The sequence below is a fragment of the Moschus berezovskii genome, chromosome 20 (assembly GCF_049115385.1).
Source record: "Moschus berezovskii isolate FMDL1 chromosome 20, NW_MosBer_1.0, whole genome shotgun sequence".
NCBI lineage: Eukaryota > Metazoa > Chordata > Mammalia > Artiodactyla > Moschidae > Moschus > Moschus berezovskii.
The window spans coordinates 36,898,953-36,913,878 of record NC_142479.1 but is presented as its reverse complement, the minus strand read 5'-3'; the positions used below and the strand labels follow the sequence as shown (position 1 = coordinate 36,913,878).

The 14,926-nt window shown below is 45.7% G+C and overlaps 1 long non-coding RNA gene across 4 annotated transcripts; it reads left to right on the top strand.

Moving 5' to 3' along the window:
* Positions 1-784: 784 nt before the first annotated feature.
* On the top strand, positions 785-14,577 carry LOC129541787 (uncharacterized). Of its 4 annotated transcripts, XR_008682895.2 has the most exons (4): positions 785-974; positions 2,000-2,594; positions 3,209-3,399; positions 8,075-12,365. It is a non-coding gene; the product is annotated as an uncharacterized LOC129541787 (long non-coding RNA). The 4 variants fall into 4 exon arrangements; XR_016035488.1 differs by lacking the exons at positions 3,209-3,399; positions 8,075-12,365 and adding an exon at positions 13,754-14,577 and having other exon boundaries at positions 788-974; XR_008682893.2 differs by lacking the exon at positions 8,075-12,365 and having other exon boundaries at positions 788-1,156; positions 3,209-8,035.
* Positions 14,578-14,926: the final 349 nt, after the last annotated feature.

The following is a 14,926-nucleotide window of genomic DNA, read 5'->3' as shown; positions in this document are numbered from 1 at the left end:
GAGGAGATGCCCCCTGTTTTCCTTACCTGCTTACTTCCTTACTTCCTTCTGATCCTTGGCTTGGTTGTGACACCCACCAAGGGATGAACTCAGTTTTCAGGGAACACCTTCCCTTCCGTTCCCTTCCCTTTCCTCTCCTTCTTTCCTCCTTTCTAGCTTTTGGGAAAGCTTCATGAAGGTTCCTGGCGCTCCTTAAGCCCCTAGGGAGCCTAAAACTCACCCCTCACTTCTAACCCCACCCCTACCCTAAACCCTTCCCCCACCAGCAGCACAGGGCTCGTTAAAAAAAAAAAAATACTATTCAAAACTCAAGTATCTAGCAGCCTCTCTGGCAACTTCAAGTGAGAACTTGAGTAAGATCCGTAAAGATCCTGTGAGTCAAGGGGAAAATAAGGTCTAATTTACAGAAGTCTCGTTTTGACCAGATTTTCCCCAGCCTCTGTCCACCCACCTAACCCCCCACCCACCCCGCGCGGGGTTTCCAATCCTCCCAGCCAGCCTTTCCTGACCTACCGTCCGTGACCCACCTTTCAGGCCAGCTCCCAGTCCCCTCCCATGGAAATCTGACCTGTCACCTCAGCCGCTGGCTCAGACCACAGACCGGGACACAGCCCAGCAGGAAAAGTCCAGCAGTGATCATCCCCACAGGGTCACGCCCCCTGGGGCGTCGCGGGACTCTGAGCACCGCCCAGATCCGCATCCGGAGCCTGGGGCGGGGGCGGGGGGTCCAGGTCTCTAACCCCCAGGTTCCAGGAAGTCTGCCGAGAGCCTGCACGCCCCCTCCTCCCACTTCCCGTCCTACCCCCTCTCCCCGCCTTTCCCTCCGCCCCACTCCCGGATTGAATTCCGGAAGAGTCCCCGAGCCTGCCGTGGGGTCCAGCAGGCGGTCCCTCTCCCATCTGCTTTCTCTATTATTCTGATCGACTCTCGGGGACACCCTTTGTCAACTGCCGATAGCTATGCATATGACCGGGGTTGGTATTGTTATTACTAAGAGGCGCTCGGTTTCGAAATAGCTTTGAATTTTCTTGCACCAAATCTTGGCGGTTCCCGTGCCTGGAAGCCTCGGTCGCTTGGGTCTTTCTTCGTCCCTGTGATTTGCAAAGTGGAAGCCCACTCTTGCTTTCCTTCTCGGGAAGAGGGTGGTTTGAGACGGGTGAGCAGAGAACTTGAACTTAGAGTTGGCGGGTGGGGGCTGGGACTGTTCCTCTGCTCCTGCCTTTCCCGCTGACCTTGGACAAGTCCCTTTATGTCTCCGAGCTTCAGTTTTCTCCCCCAGAGTGGATTGATCCCCCTCCTCAGAGTGTTGTCGTGTGACCATGTGCCAGGGGAATGAAAGTAAAGCCACTGGTGCCTGCACTCTAAAGGGCCTGGGTCAATGACAGGTCAGGCATGCTGGCTGTCTCCACTCGCTGGCAGGGTGGCCTGAGTTAGCATATTTTAAAAATAGGATGCCCAGTTAAAGTAGAATTTCAAATAAGAGGCTTTTGTTTTTAAGTATATAAGTATGTCCTGTACATTATTGGGGATATACTTAGACTAAAAAAAAGTATTCATTATCTGAAATCCAAATTTATCTGCAAACCCTAAAAGAGGGACTAAGGTACCTGATAACAGATTCTCTTGCTGCTACCGGAGAGTTTTTGTCTGAGACAGAACTCCGGAGAAGATGGGGTGAGAGCCTTTGAAATAAATATGGGCTGAAGCAGAAAGATCTAGAACACAGCCCTAAAAAGGATAGTAGTGGCCTCCAGGCCTGGTTCGCCTTCTGCTCTCGGACCAGCAGCCTGGATGGGGGCTGGGTTTGGTGGATCACGGTCTCTCCCCGTTTCCAGTTTACCCGCTCCTCCTCCAGCTCCAGCTGGGGGCTGGCTACTAGGCCAACAACCCACTTCCCAACCCTGCATTCCCTACACCAGAGGGACAGCAAGAGATAGAACAAGCTAGACTGAGGTGGTAAATCAGGAGTAAAACTTGCTCTGTGTTAATTATCATCCAGGAAACCAGGACTGTGTCACTGCAGAAAGCCGAGAGCAAGACACGCCCCAGAGCTGGTTTAACCTGCTGTGACCAGACTGGCTGAATTAACCATCCCTCAACTGGACACATGACTGCTCCATTCCTATGGAGGACTTTCATCTGACAAACATTTTCTCCTCTCCTTTGTCCATCCCACTGGGAAGCATCAACTGGCTACTCCTCCTCCATCCTGACTCCGCCCCCATCACCTGTCTGCCTCTCCCTCCTCCACCTCACTAGTCAGTCCCTTGGATCCTCCCCAAGCCCCACTGCTTAACTCAGGCTCATCAGAGCTCATCTGAACTGCGGCAGTCTCCTCCCCATCTACCCATCTACCCCAGCTCCATTCCCCATAAAAGCAGGTCTCAGCTTGCCACTTCTCTGCTGCTAATCCTGTTTTCCATCAGAGGCCAAGGCCCAGCCTTCAGGGACAAACGAGCAGGACAAACCAGGGTGCCTGAATAAAACATGCCTCTTCCAGTCAGTCACCCAGGAGAAACTTACTCATCGCAGGAGAGGAGGCGGGGAAGAAGCTCTAGGGAGGATTCTGGCCCAGCCAACTCTCATCAACCAAGGTGAGGAAGGGGGACTCGGTGGTGGCTCAGCCTGGGGTAAGGACTAGACCCCACTCCACTTACAAACTGCCCTCTGCATTTCTTAGATGCTCAACCTCATTCATAAAATGTGCTAAGTTGCTCTGTCATGTCCAACTCTTTGTGACCCCACAGACTGTAGCCTGTCAGGCTCCTCTGTCTGGGATTCTCTAGGCAGGAATACTGGAGTGGGTTGCCATTTTCTTCTCCAGGGGATCTTCCCGACCCAGGAATTGAACCCTGGTCTCCTGTATTGCAGGCAGATTCTTTACCATCTGAGCCACTGGAGAAGCCCCCATTCATAACATAAGGAATGTAAATTAAAACTACAAGGTACCATTTTTCACCTGTCTGATGAGCAAAACCAGAAACCCAACAAAAGGGAGCTCATGCCTGTCAAGGGCAAGGTATCTGAAAACAGTCTGAAAGTTAATTGGCACAGTCTCTCTAAAGGGCCAACTGGTAATACCTGTTGAATTATATATACAAACTCTTCATCCTAGCAATTCCACTTTCAGAAATTTACCCTGCAGGTATACAGGTGCCCCAGAGTTTTCCCAGTGGATCAATGATAAAGAATCTGTCTGTCAATGCAGGAGACACTGCCAGTTCAACCCCTGAATTGGGACGATCCCCTGGAGGAGGAAATGGGAATTCACTCCAATATTCTTACCTGGAAAATCCCAGAGACAGAGGAGACTGGCAGACTACAGTCCATGAAGTCACAAAAGAATTGGACATGACTGAGCAACTAAACAATAACAACACCATACAGGTGCCCTAACATGTATGTAACATGTACCAGGATGTTCATTGAACTATAGCTTTCATAGTTTCCATTTGGAACCTAAATAGGAGGGTAGTTAATAAGTTCTGCTTCAGCAATACAATTAAATATTATGTTCTATTTAAAAGAATGAGGCAGCTAAGTACTAAAATTAAGTGATCCTAATTAAGATTTATCATGTGCAAAGCAAAGTACAGAACAGTGAGTACAGCATTTAAAGTTTGTGATTTAAAAAAAATGTAAATGTTTCATAAGTATAGAGTGTCTTTGGAAGGAAACAATCAACAACAGTGTCCTGGAGTGGGATGCTGGGAGACCAAGAATAGAAATGGAAGGAAGACTTTTTGGTGTGTGCCCTTTGAATTTTGTGAAATATTATCAAATCCAGCAAAATATCATGAATGTATATTTCATATGTATATAATGTATGTGTGTGTGTATAAAATAATTTTAAGTGTAGGGGACTTTTTAAAATATATATTTGCTTATTTATTTGACCATGCCTCGAACCTTGCAGGATCTTAGTTCTGCAACTGGGGATCAAAACTCAGCAGTGGATGTGCAGAGTCCAAACCACTGGACCCCGAGGGAATTCCCTAAAACTAGGGGATTTTTCTACCCTAGTGCTCCATGAGGAGAAGGCAATGGCAACCCACTCCAGTATTGTTGCCTGGAAAATCCCATGGACAGAGGAGCCTGGTAGGCTGCAGTCCATGGGGTCGCTAAGAGTCGGACGACTGAGCGACTTCACTTTCACTTTTTACTCTCATGCATTGGAGAAGGAAATGGCAACCCACTCCAGTGTTCTTGCCTGGAGAATCTCGGGGACGGGGGAGCCTGGTGGGCTGCCATCTCTGGGGTCACACAGAGTCGGACACGACTGAAGTGACTTAGCAGCAGCAGTAGCAGCAGTGCTCCATGAGAGATGGTGATAAGCATATTACATGACCCTGCCCCTTCCAGACCTCAGTTTTCCATCTATACAATGGCAGTCTTGGGGACTGCAAGAAGATCAAACCAGTCAATCCTAAAAGAAATCAACCCTGAATATTTGTTGGAAGGACTGATGCTGAAACTGAAGCTGCAGTACTTTGACTACATGATTTGATGAGCTGACCCACTGGAAAAGCCCCTAATGCTGGGGAAGATTAAGGGCAGGAGGAAAAGGGGGTGACAGAGGATGAGATGGTTGGATAGCATCACTAACTCAATGGACATGAATTTGCGCAAACTCCAGGAGATAGTGGAGGCCAGAGGAGCCTGGTGTGCTGCAGGTCCGTGAGGTCACAAAGAATCAGACACGACTTACCAACTGAACAACAACAATGAAAGTTGAGACCTGGTTCCTGCATTATTTCTTAATCTTACAGCTAACCAACCCAACGAGTACCGATGTAGTGGCCATAAGATGACCTTTGATGGGCCGGGGAAGGGATGGTATAAAATGGCATTAATGAATGAGCAAAGTCCGGGAGATAGTGGAGGACAGGGAAGTTGGGCGTGCTGCAGTCATTGGGGTTACAAAGAGTTGAACATGACTTAGCAACTAAACAACAACAATGAAAGTAGGAGGCACTGCCATCAATTGATGAACAGGATCACTCCTGTGGGTTTGGAGCAAGTGATTATGGGAAAGCTGCATCTGCCTGCATTGGGGACATCTGTCTCTCCTGCAGATCAGTTCCCTAGGGCTTGGCAGCTTCTTTCTTCCCATCACCTGTCTGCTTCTCCCATCACCTCTCTGCCCACCTGCCTCTATCCCTGAGGCCCTCAGGGAGGAGCTGGCCCTGGGGAGGAGCTAGAGACAGCAGTGGAACAGAGGGAAGAGGAAAGGGAAGGTGCCCACCTCCCTATTTATTAACTGAGGTCCTGGCCTCCCTCCAGCCCTGATCTAGGCAGATCAGGCTCTGCCTAGCTTAACCTGCCTTCACGCTCCTCCCCACCTCCCTGTGCCCATTCAAAGGAGGCAGCTCTCATATCGGCAGGAGCTTGACACACCCAGCTCTTTCCCCCAGTCTAGCCTCCTCTAACAGAAGATGTCTGTGCCTGAGGCTGGGAGACCTGAGATGCCTGCTAGGTTGAACCTCCCTGGGAGGTGAGAGCTGGCAATCTGAGCCTTCAGAGCACACTAGGAGCCCCATTTAGCAGGCAACCACCTCCCTCCAAAGCCTCCTGCTGGGCTCAGCACTGGCCTTTTCTCTCTCTCTCTTTACAAAATATATATATATATATATTTATTTATTTATTTGGTGGTGTCAGCATATGGAATCTTCAATCTTCATTTCAGCATGCAAACTCTTAATTGTGGCATTGTCTTAATTGTGGAATTGTCTAGTTCCCTGACCAGGGATTGAACCCAGATCTCCTGCACTGGGGGCACGGAGTCTTAGCCACTAGACCAGCAGGGAGTTTCCTGGCCTTTTTCTTAATGATCTTGAGAGCCAAAGGAAAAATATATGGGAGTCAGAGGAGCCGAGGCTGGATATTTTCCTGGCCCTTATTCTCTCTCTCCCGTCCTCCCTGGGTTTTCTGTTCTAGATCAGCCCTAGCCCCCGATGAAGTCACTCTCCTTCTTGGGGCCTTGTAGTCCAGCTGCAAGAAGAAGGGCTTGGGCCCAGGAAGCTGCTTGTTACCAGGTGTCCCCAGGTGGTTCCAAGGCAGGTGCTGGATGGAAAGGGTTAAAGAAGCAGCTGTCTTACATATTCCAGAAAGGCTTTGTCTTGCATTCCTACTGGATGTACCCCTAGAAGCCGAGGGTCTGAAGTGAGCAAGCAAGAGGCTGGGGCTTCTGGAAACAAGGCAGAAATAGACTCTTTGTGGAACTTGACTCTGAAAGCTGCTACCATCAATTGTTAGGATTCTGAGCTTCTACTGCCCAGGGTCCCAGTTCAATCCCCGGTCAGGGAACAAGATCATACAAGCGACACATTGCAGCCAAATAAATTAAAAAAATTTTTTTAAAGAAATACCAATCGTACAAACCCAGCCATTGTGTCCTTTGATTCTTACCCAAGAATGAAAACATGTCCACACAAAGACTTTACACAAGTGTTTGTAGGAGTTTTTCTGGTAATAACCCCAAACTGGAAACAACACAAATATCAACCATTAGAATGGATAAACGAATATGGTATATCCATACAATAGAATGTTACTTAGCAGTTAAAAAGAACAAATGATTGATTCACACAACATGGATGAACTTCAAAATCATTATGTGGAGTGAAAGAAGACCAAAAAGAGTATATTCTGTTTGATTTCCTTTATGTAAAATTCTAGAAAGTGACAGAAAGGGAATCAGTGTTTACCTGGGGCAAATGTAGAGAGAAAGAGGGAGAGATTACAAAAGGGCAGGGGACTTCCCTGGCGGTCCAGTGATCAAAACTCCCAATGCAGGGAGCATGAGTTTGATCCCTGGTCTTGGTCCAGGAACTAAGATCCTGCATACTCCACAACACAGCCAAAATAATAGTAATAAGGGCGTGAAGAAACTTTTAGGTATGATGGGTAGGTTCACTACCTTTATTAAGGTAATATTTACATGTGTTGAAACCCAAATTATTTTATAGTTTGAATAGGCACAGTTTGTTATGTGTCCATTATATTGTAATTTTAAAATATTTTATTGGAAGATATTTGCTTAGTATTGTGCTGATCTCTGCTATTCATCAACATGAACCAGCCACAGGAATACATATGTCCCCTCCCTCTTGAACCTCCCTTCCATCTCCCACCCCATCCCACCCCTCTGGGTTGTCACAGAGTACTAGTTGAGCTCCCTGTGTCACACGGCAAATTCCCGCTGGCTATCTATTTTACATATGGTAAAGTGTGTTTCCATGGTTCTCAATTTTTTAAAAGGCATTAATGAGTGAACGTGGGTTGAGCATATCCAGGTCCAATCAAGCACTGAAGGTGCATACAGAAATCAATCTAGATACTTTTAAGCATGAAGAACAGAAAAACCAACTTAGGTAGCACAAACATAATAAAATGCTTGGTGTCATCTACCTGGAAGGCCAGAGGCTTCAAGTAAAGTTTGACTGATCCCTTCTGAGTACTAGACACCACCTTTACCAATATGATGGAATCCCCATAATTGTCAGGGAACTTAGCTACAAATAACAGAATATTCTCTAACTGATTTAAGCAGCAAAGGAATGTATTTAAAGATATATATGTAAATAGCTCACACAGTATCTGAGCAGGATTGAGAACTAAGCTTGGAGGCTACAAGCCAGGAACAATATGTCAGTTTTACCCCAGGACTGTTATCAGCAAATCACATGCTTTTTGCCTCCACTGGGCATTGTCACCCACATAAGGGAGGAAGGATCTCTGCTGAGAGTATTCACATTGCCCCACAAAAGCTCTGTGTCTCTGCCACTCCCTGCAGCATCCTCTTCCCCATGTAGCTCTCTTCTGACTCAGAGTCAGCTGCATCTGATTGGGCAATCCTGGACCACATTCCTGTGCCCTAACTATACAGGTGGCTAGATAGAAGAGTCTTTTTACCTTATATTTTCCTAATAGGAAATCGTCTTGGCATGCATAGGAGAGGTTTTCAAAAAGATACTGGGTGACCACAACGTGAAAAAATGGTTCACTATAACTCCTATTTGGGAGAGATTATAACTATTATTTTTTTAAATAATTTTATTTTTTTCATTTTCAGCTGTGCTGGGTCTTCGTTGCTGAGTGGACTTTTCTCTAGTCATGGCGAATGGGGACTACTCTTTAGTTGTGGAGCAAGAGTGTCTTCTTACGGTGGCTTCTCTTGTTACAGAGCTTGGGCTCTAGGGCACCTGGGTTTCAGCAGTTGCGGCCCGTGGGCTTAGTAGTTACAGTTCCCAGGCTAGAGCACAGACTCGATAGTTCTGGTGCACAGATTTAGCTGCTTCGCAGCACTGTGAGATCTTCTTGGCCCAGGGATCAAACCCGGGTCTCCTGCATTGCAAGGCAGATTCTTAACCACTGAGCCACCAGGGAAGCCCTGAGAGAGATTCTTATTTATCACAGTTACAGTTGAGGAAACTAAGACTCTTAAGAAGTTAAGCTGCTTATCCATGGTTCATGGGGTTCTCAGTGTCATATCTTTTTGCTTTTTCATACCGTTCATGGGGACAATATGTCATGTATGGATGTGAGAGTTGGACTATAAAGAAAGTTGAGCGCCAAAGAATAGATGCTTTTGAACGGTGGTTTGGAGAAGACTCTTGAGAGTCCCTTGGACTTCAAGGAGATCAAACCAGTCCATCCTAAAGGAAATCAGTCCTAAATGTTCATTGGAAGGACTGATGCTGAAGCTGAAACTCCAATACTTTGGCCACCTGATGTGAAGAAGTGATTCATTGGAAAAGACCCTGATGCTGGGAAAGATTGAAGGCAGGAGGAGAAAGGAATGACAGAGGATGAGATGGTTGGACGGCATCACCGACTCGATGGACATGAGTTTGAGTAAGCTCCAGGAGTTGGTGATGGACAGGTAAGCCTGGTGTGCTGCAGTTCATGGGGTCGCAAAGAGTCGGACACTATTGAGTGACTGAACTGAACTGAACTGATCCATGGTTACCCAGCTGAGCCTTCCCAGAGAACTCAAACAAGGTCTTCCAGAGTCCATAGTTTGAGGCAGGGTAGGTAAAAGGAATGAAGAAAGCTTCTGCCCCACCCTCACTGGCCTTCTCACAGGAAGACATTGCTCTTCCTTGGACCCTCTAGCCGTGTCTCAGCATCCCTGAAGGAAAATACTGCAACTTCCAGGAACAGGCTGGTCCACACTGCAGAAGAACCTGGGGAATCATCCACATAAGTAACAAAAGTAAGTCACAGTTCTGTTTGTCCCATGACACTGTAAACATCATAGGTTTTTGTTTAGTTTTTTAAATCAAGGTAGAATCTAGAAAACAAAGAAAAACCAGTTAGATGCACCTCTTGATGGAAGTCCATAATACTACATATGTAGAAGTCTTGGACCGTAAAGAAGACAGAATGCCAAAGAATTGATGTCTTCGAACTATGGTGCTGGAGAAGGCTCCTGCAAGTCCCTTGGACAGCAAGGAGATCAACCCTGAATATTCACTGGAAGACTGACGATGAAGCTGAAGTTCCAGTATTTTGGTCATCTGATGCGAACATACGACTCATTAGAAAAGTCCCTGATGCTGGGAAAGATTGAGAGCAGAAGGAGAGGGTGTCCGAGGATGAGAGGGCTGATCGGCATCACTGTCGCAATGAACATGAACTTTGGCAAACTCCAGGAGATGGTGAGGGACAGGGAGGCCTGGCGTGCTGCAATCCATGGGGCCGCAAAGAATCGGACACGACTGGGCGACTGAACAACGAAAACAGGACAACAGCAATAGAACAAAATTGAACCCCCTCCCCTCAACAGAAAAAAAAGACTTGAGACATAGAACCAATAAAAAATAGGGACTTTTTTTTTTTTAATGAGAACTTGGGAACAGGCTATTTTATTCATTTATTTATATCTTAGTTCCCTCACCACGGATCAAACTCATGCCCCCTGCATTGGAAGCATAGGACTTAACCATTGGACTGCTAGCGAAGTCCCCAGTATGAATATTTTTTAGATTATAATTCAAACAAACTGTAAACTTGTAAGTAGTTTAAAGTAATAATAGTAATGAAAACTGTCAATAGTAATAATAACATAATGATGAGACAGTTGGGAAAAGTTGAACATTGAATATTAGATGATATTAAGGAATTACTCATTTTTTAGGTATGACAGTGATATCATTCTTATGCTTATTTAAAAAGTCCTGATGTATTAGAGATATTAAAAATTACATAGAGATATTGAAAATTACAAGTGAAATCATAGAAATGTCTTTTACTTTTTGGGGGGCCAGTAACATGGCTTTTGGGGTTCTTAGTTCCCTAACCAGTGGAGAAGGAAATGGCAACCACTCCAGTATTCTTGCTCAGAAAATCCCATGGACAGAGGAGCCTGGCAGCTACAGTCCGTAGGGTCACAAAGAGTCGGACATGACTGAGCGACTAAACACATACAGTTTCCTAATCAGGAGTTGAACCTGGGCCCTGGGCAGTGAAAGTGAGGAGTCCTAACCACTGGACTGTCACGGAATTCTCTCCCTATGGGTTTTATTTTAAAATAATTGGGGATAGAGTAAGGCTTCCCAGCTGGCTCAATGGTAAAGAATCTGCCTGCTAACCCAAGGAGACTTGAGTTCACGCCCTGGGTCTAGAAGGTCCCCTGGAGGAGGAAATGGCAACCCACTCCAGTAGTCTTCCCTGGAGAATTCCATGGCCTGAGGAGTCTGGTAGTCTATAATTCATGGGGTGGCAGAGTCGGACACGACTCAGCATGCACGTAGGGACATGTTGGCTGTGAGTTGGTAGTTGTCCAATCTGATGACAAATACACAGGGGTTCATTATTCTGTTCTCTCAACTTTTGTATATGTTTGAGATTTTCCATGGTAAGAAGCTATAAACCAAAAAACAATGAACTTCATGGTGTGAAGAATGGCATTGCTGGCCTGACAGGTTGTACCCACTCCTCACCACCACCACCCCTTAGGTGTCACACTCTGTCTCAGCCTAAAAAAGTTAAAACTAAGTGAAAGATGCTCTAAAGCATGCACCAAGTTTGCCCTGCAATCTCCTTTCCTCCCACGAGGTACATGATGAGCAAGTAAAAAACCCTTTGAGGGAATTCCTTGCAGGTCCAATGGTTAGAATTCTGAGCTTTTCACTGCTCAGGGCCCCGGGTTCAATCTCTGGGCAGGGAATTGAGGTCTCACTGGCACAATGGTGCAGCCAAAACCAAAACAAACCTCTTCTGAGATTGCCACAAAGCTAAATTATGAGGTAAGTGAGGGACTGCCTCTGATAACCAGTATCAGTTGGATTTCCAAGGACCTTTGTTGATACTTGTCAACATGCCCCTGCCTTAGTTTGGATTCTCCCAGAAGCAGATCCTGAGACAAAGATTTGAATGTAAGAGGGTTTCTTTGGCAGGTGACCCCAGGAACACCTGTAGAGGAGCAGGCAGTTGAAGTAAGAAAAGGGAGGAAGCTGGTAAAAAGTGCTGTCAGGTAGCTGACCTCTGTGGGTAACTGTTCCTGATTCTGCAGGGGACCTTCAGGGGTCAGTGCAGAACACCTCGTTCCCCCCACCACAAAGAGTGATGAGCTGGAGTAAATATCAACTCCAATCAGATCAGTTGCCCATTGAGAACAACTGGAAAGGCATGTTAGATCTCCCATGCCTTTGGTTGCCATTTGGGTAGAGACTCCAGGCAGGGGACGAGATCCTCCCACAGAGAGATGTAGATGGCGGCATCCACAGTGCCCCACCTTGGTAATGTCAGTGGGGCCTTGTAGCATCAGCTGCAGTTCCTTTGGAAGAATTCCTGTTAGCATTTTGATCATCTGATTATGCCAACAGACACATTGCCTAAGTACAGGGAAACAAGGTGACCAGGTGTTGTTATGCTTTTTGGGGGAGGGGAGGCGGTGGTGGTATTTCAATACACTGAGTAAGTTTATGGGCCTTTGTCAAAGATAAATGGTGTGCACTTGCCCTTGTGCAAATCAACATGCGCTGTCCAGAGCGAGGAGGGACAGAGCCATTCAAGGTCAGCCCTACTGAAGAACCAAGGTATAATTCTATCTCAGAATGGAAGCAGAATCTTTAAAGCATCAGGATAAATGCCTTTGATTTTCCTTGTGAGGGATAAGGTTTTCAGGGCAAGATTTGTGTCTGCATGGAGGGTAGGAATTCGACCCTGGATGAGGCAAGACCACCTTTCGACTCCAGGCTTTCTCATGTGCCCTCACCGGCCAAATGGATGTGTGAAAAACAAGCGGGGTGACTGAGGGAGTGAACAAGTGCATTTCTCACTGTGTCAGGAGTAAAACAGTGTCATTATCCATCAGTCTCCTTTGATCCCCCTGAAATAAACAATTTTTAAAAAATAGACCCTGTTGACTAGAAATGTTAACTTCAGCAGTCACAGTCCTCAGACTTTGAACAACTGAGAAACAACTCACAGGCTCTTTCTAGTCATCAGACTGTGTTTCCTTTGTGTGTGAGTGAGTGCGTATGTGTGTGTGAGAGAGAGAGAGCCACTTTTATCAACAAGCAAAAGGCCCTGAGATTCCAGAGGAGGGTGGACTCTGTCCAGCTAGGGGGTGAGGTATTACAGAAAGTTAATACAGAGGCATCATTAGTGTTAGGCCTTGAAGGACAAAGCTAGAATGGAATTTTTGAGCATCCACGGCATGCCAAGCACCATGCTAAGCTTTTACCTATATTTTCTAATATAATCTTCACAGTAATCCTGTGAGGTTGTATTCCTCTTTTATTAGATGAGAAAATTGAAAAATTGGCAGGCAGGGAGTAAGGGTGTCAATATTTCAGAGCCAGCCTTTGGTCCCAGCACTGCTCTTTGGGGAAAGGGAGACAAGGGCAATTTTAGCACAAGTGCTGCTTTTTATGGGTCAGTGCTCGGCAATGACTAAAAAATCAGAAACCCGGTAGTCCTAGGAGGGACATCCTATGCTGGGAGGATGAGGAAACCTTGGCTGTCAACCCAGAAGCCAGGAAGAGCACCATTGCTTCTTGGGCTTCTGCAGAAGTCTCCAAGAGTCAGGGTTGATTTGTAAAAATATTTCTTTGGCTGTGCTGGGTCTTAGTTGTGGCATGTGGGATCTAGTTCCCTGACCAGGGATTGAACCTGGGCCCCCTGCATTGGGAGCGTGGAGTCTTAGCCACTGGACCACCAGGGGAGTCCCTGAGGTGATTTTCTTAGTTCAAACAGCTATGAAAGGTTACTGCTCACAGCAATCAAGTAACCTGGGGAAGTGGTATTTGATGCCACTGAGCCATGGACCCTGAAATGTCCCAGGCCAGGGGGTACTATTCCTGCAATACGATTACTTTATTCACTCTCACCTGCTTCAGGGTCAGATTCCAAACCTTATGAGCCATTGGCTTTGGTCATTTCACAGAGGCTGTCTTTCATGGAGAAGTTACGTTGTCCTGCCCATGTCACCCACAGCACCAAGGCCACCTTTAGAAATCACATGTGCTATCCTGGAGTTGGTGCTGATCATGAAGAAGCCATAAAGAGATACAGCAACTACCAGGCAAAGGAAGCCTTGGTCAAGAATTTATACTGGGAGATTTATTGAGGGAAGAACATTTTTTCTCATTCAGTCATTCTTTCATTTATTCATGCAACCAATATTTAAATAGTGAGAACCAGGCATTGTTCCAGGCCTCAGGGATATGTGGTCAACAAGAAAGATGATGTCCATGTGCTCACAGAGTTTTCATTCTTTTTTTTTTTTTTTTGAGGTATGCAGGAGACCCTGGGTTGATTCCTGGGTTGGGAAGATCCTCAAGAAGCCAAAGGCTACCCACTCCAGTATTCTGGATCTGGACAATTCCATGGTCCATGGGGTCGCAAAGAGTCGGACACGTCTGAGCAACTTTCACTTTCACTTCATAGCTGACTTATAATATTGTGTGCATTCTTTTTTAATTAATTTTTATTGGAGTATAGTTGCTTTACAATATTGTGTTAGTTTCTGCTGTATAGCAAAGTGAATCAGTAATAGATATACATATATCCACTCTTTTTTAGATTTCCTTCTCATTTAGGTCACCACAGAGCATTGAATAGGGTTCTCTGTGCTAGACAGAAAGTTCTTTGTGTGCATTTTTCTCAGTTGTGGTTGATTTCTCCAAATGATCTTTAGTTACAGACAATAGCCATAGCACTTCTTCAGATGTTTATTGAAGGTTATCTGGAAGCTTGGGCAATGTAGAGGATGACCAAATAGCCAGGCTGGGAGGCTGTAGGTCTGCACTACACCTACTGTCCAGTACAGTAGCCACTGACTAGTCTGAGTTATGTGCTTTAAGTGTTAAATACAGAGTGAATTTCAAAGACTTAGTATAAAAAATGGTGTAAAGTATATTTTCTTGTACCGAACACATGTTAAAATGATAATATTTTGAATATATTGGGTTAAATAAAATATTGGTTGTTCAGTCACTAAGTCACGTCCGACTCTGCAACCCTGCGGACTGTAACATGCTAGGCTCTTCTGTCCCCGACGTCTCTTAAAGTTTGCTCAAATTCATGTCCATTGAGTTGGTGATGCTATTTAATGCCTCATCCTCTGCCGCCCTCATCTCCTTTTGCCTTCAATCTTTCGCAGTCTCAGGGTCTTTTTCAATGAGTCGGCTCTTTGCACCAGGTGGCCAAATATTGATATATAAAATATATCGATATATTAAAATACACTGATACGATGGTCTCAGAACTTCCCTGGTGGTCCAGTGGTTAAGACTCCATGCTTCCAATGCAGGGGGCATGGGTTTGATCCCTAGTCAGGAAACTAAGATCCCATATGCTGCACAGAATGGCCAAAAATACATATATAATAATAAGATGACCTCAAAAAAAATTTTTATGTGGTTTTTAAACAACTTAAAATTGCCTATGTGGCTTACTCTAAATCTCGATTGGA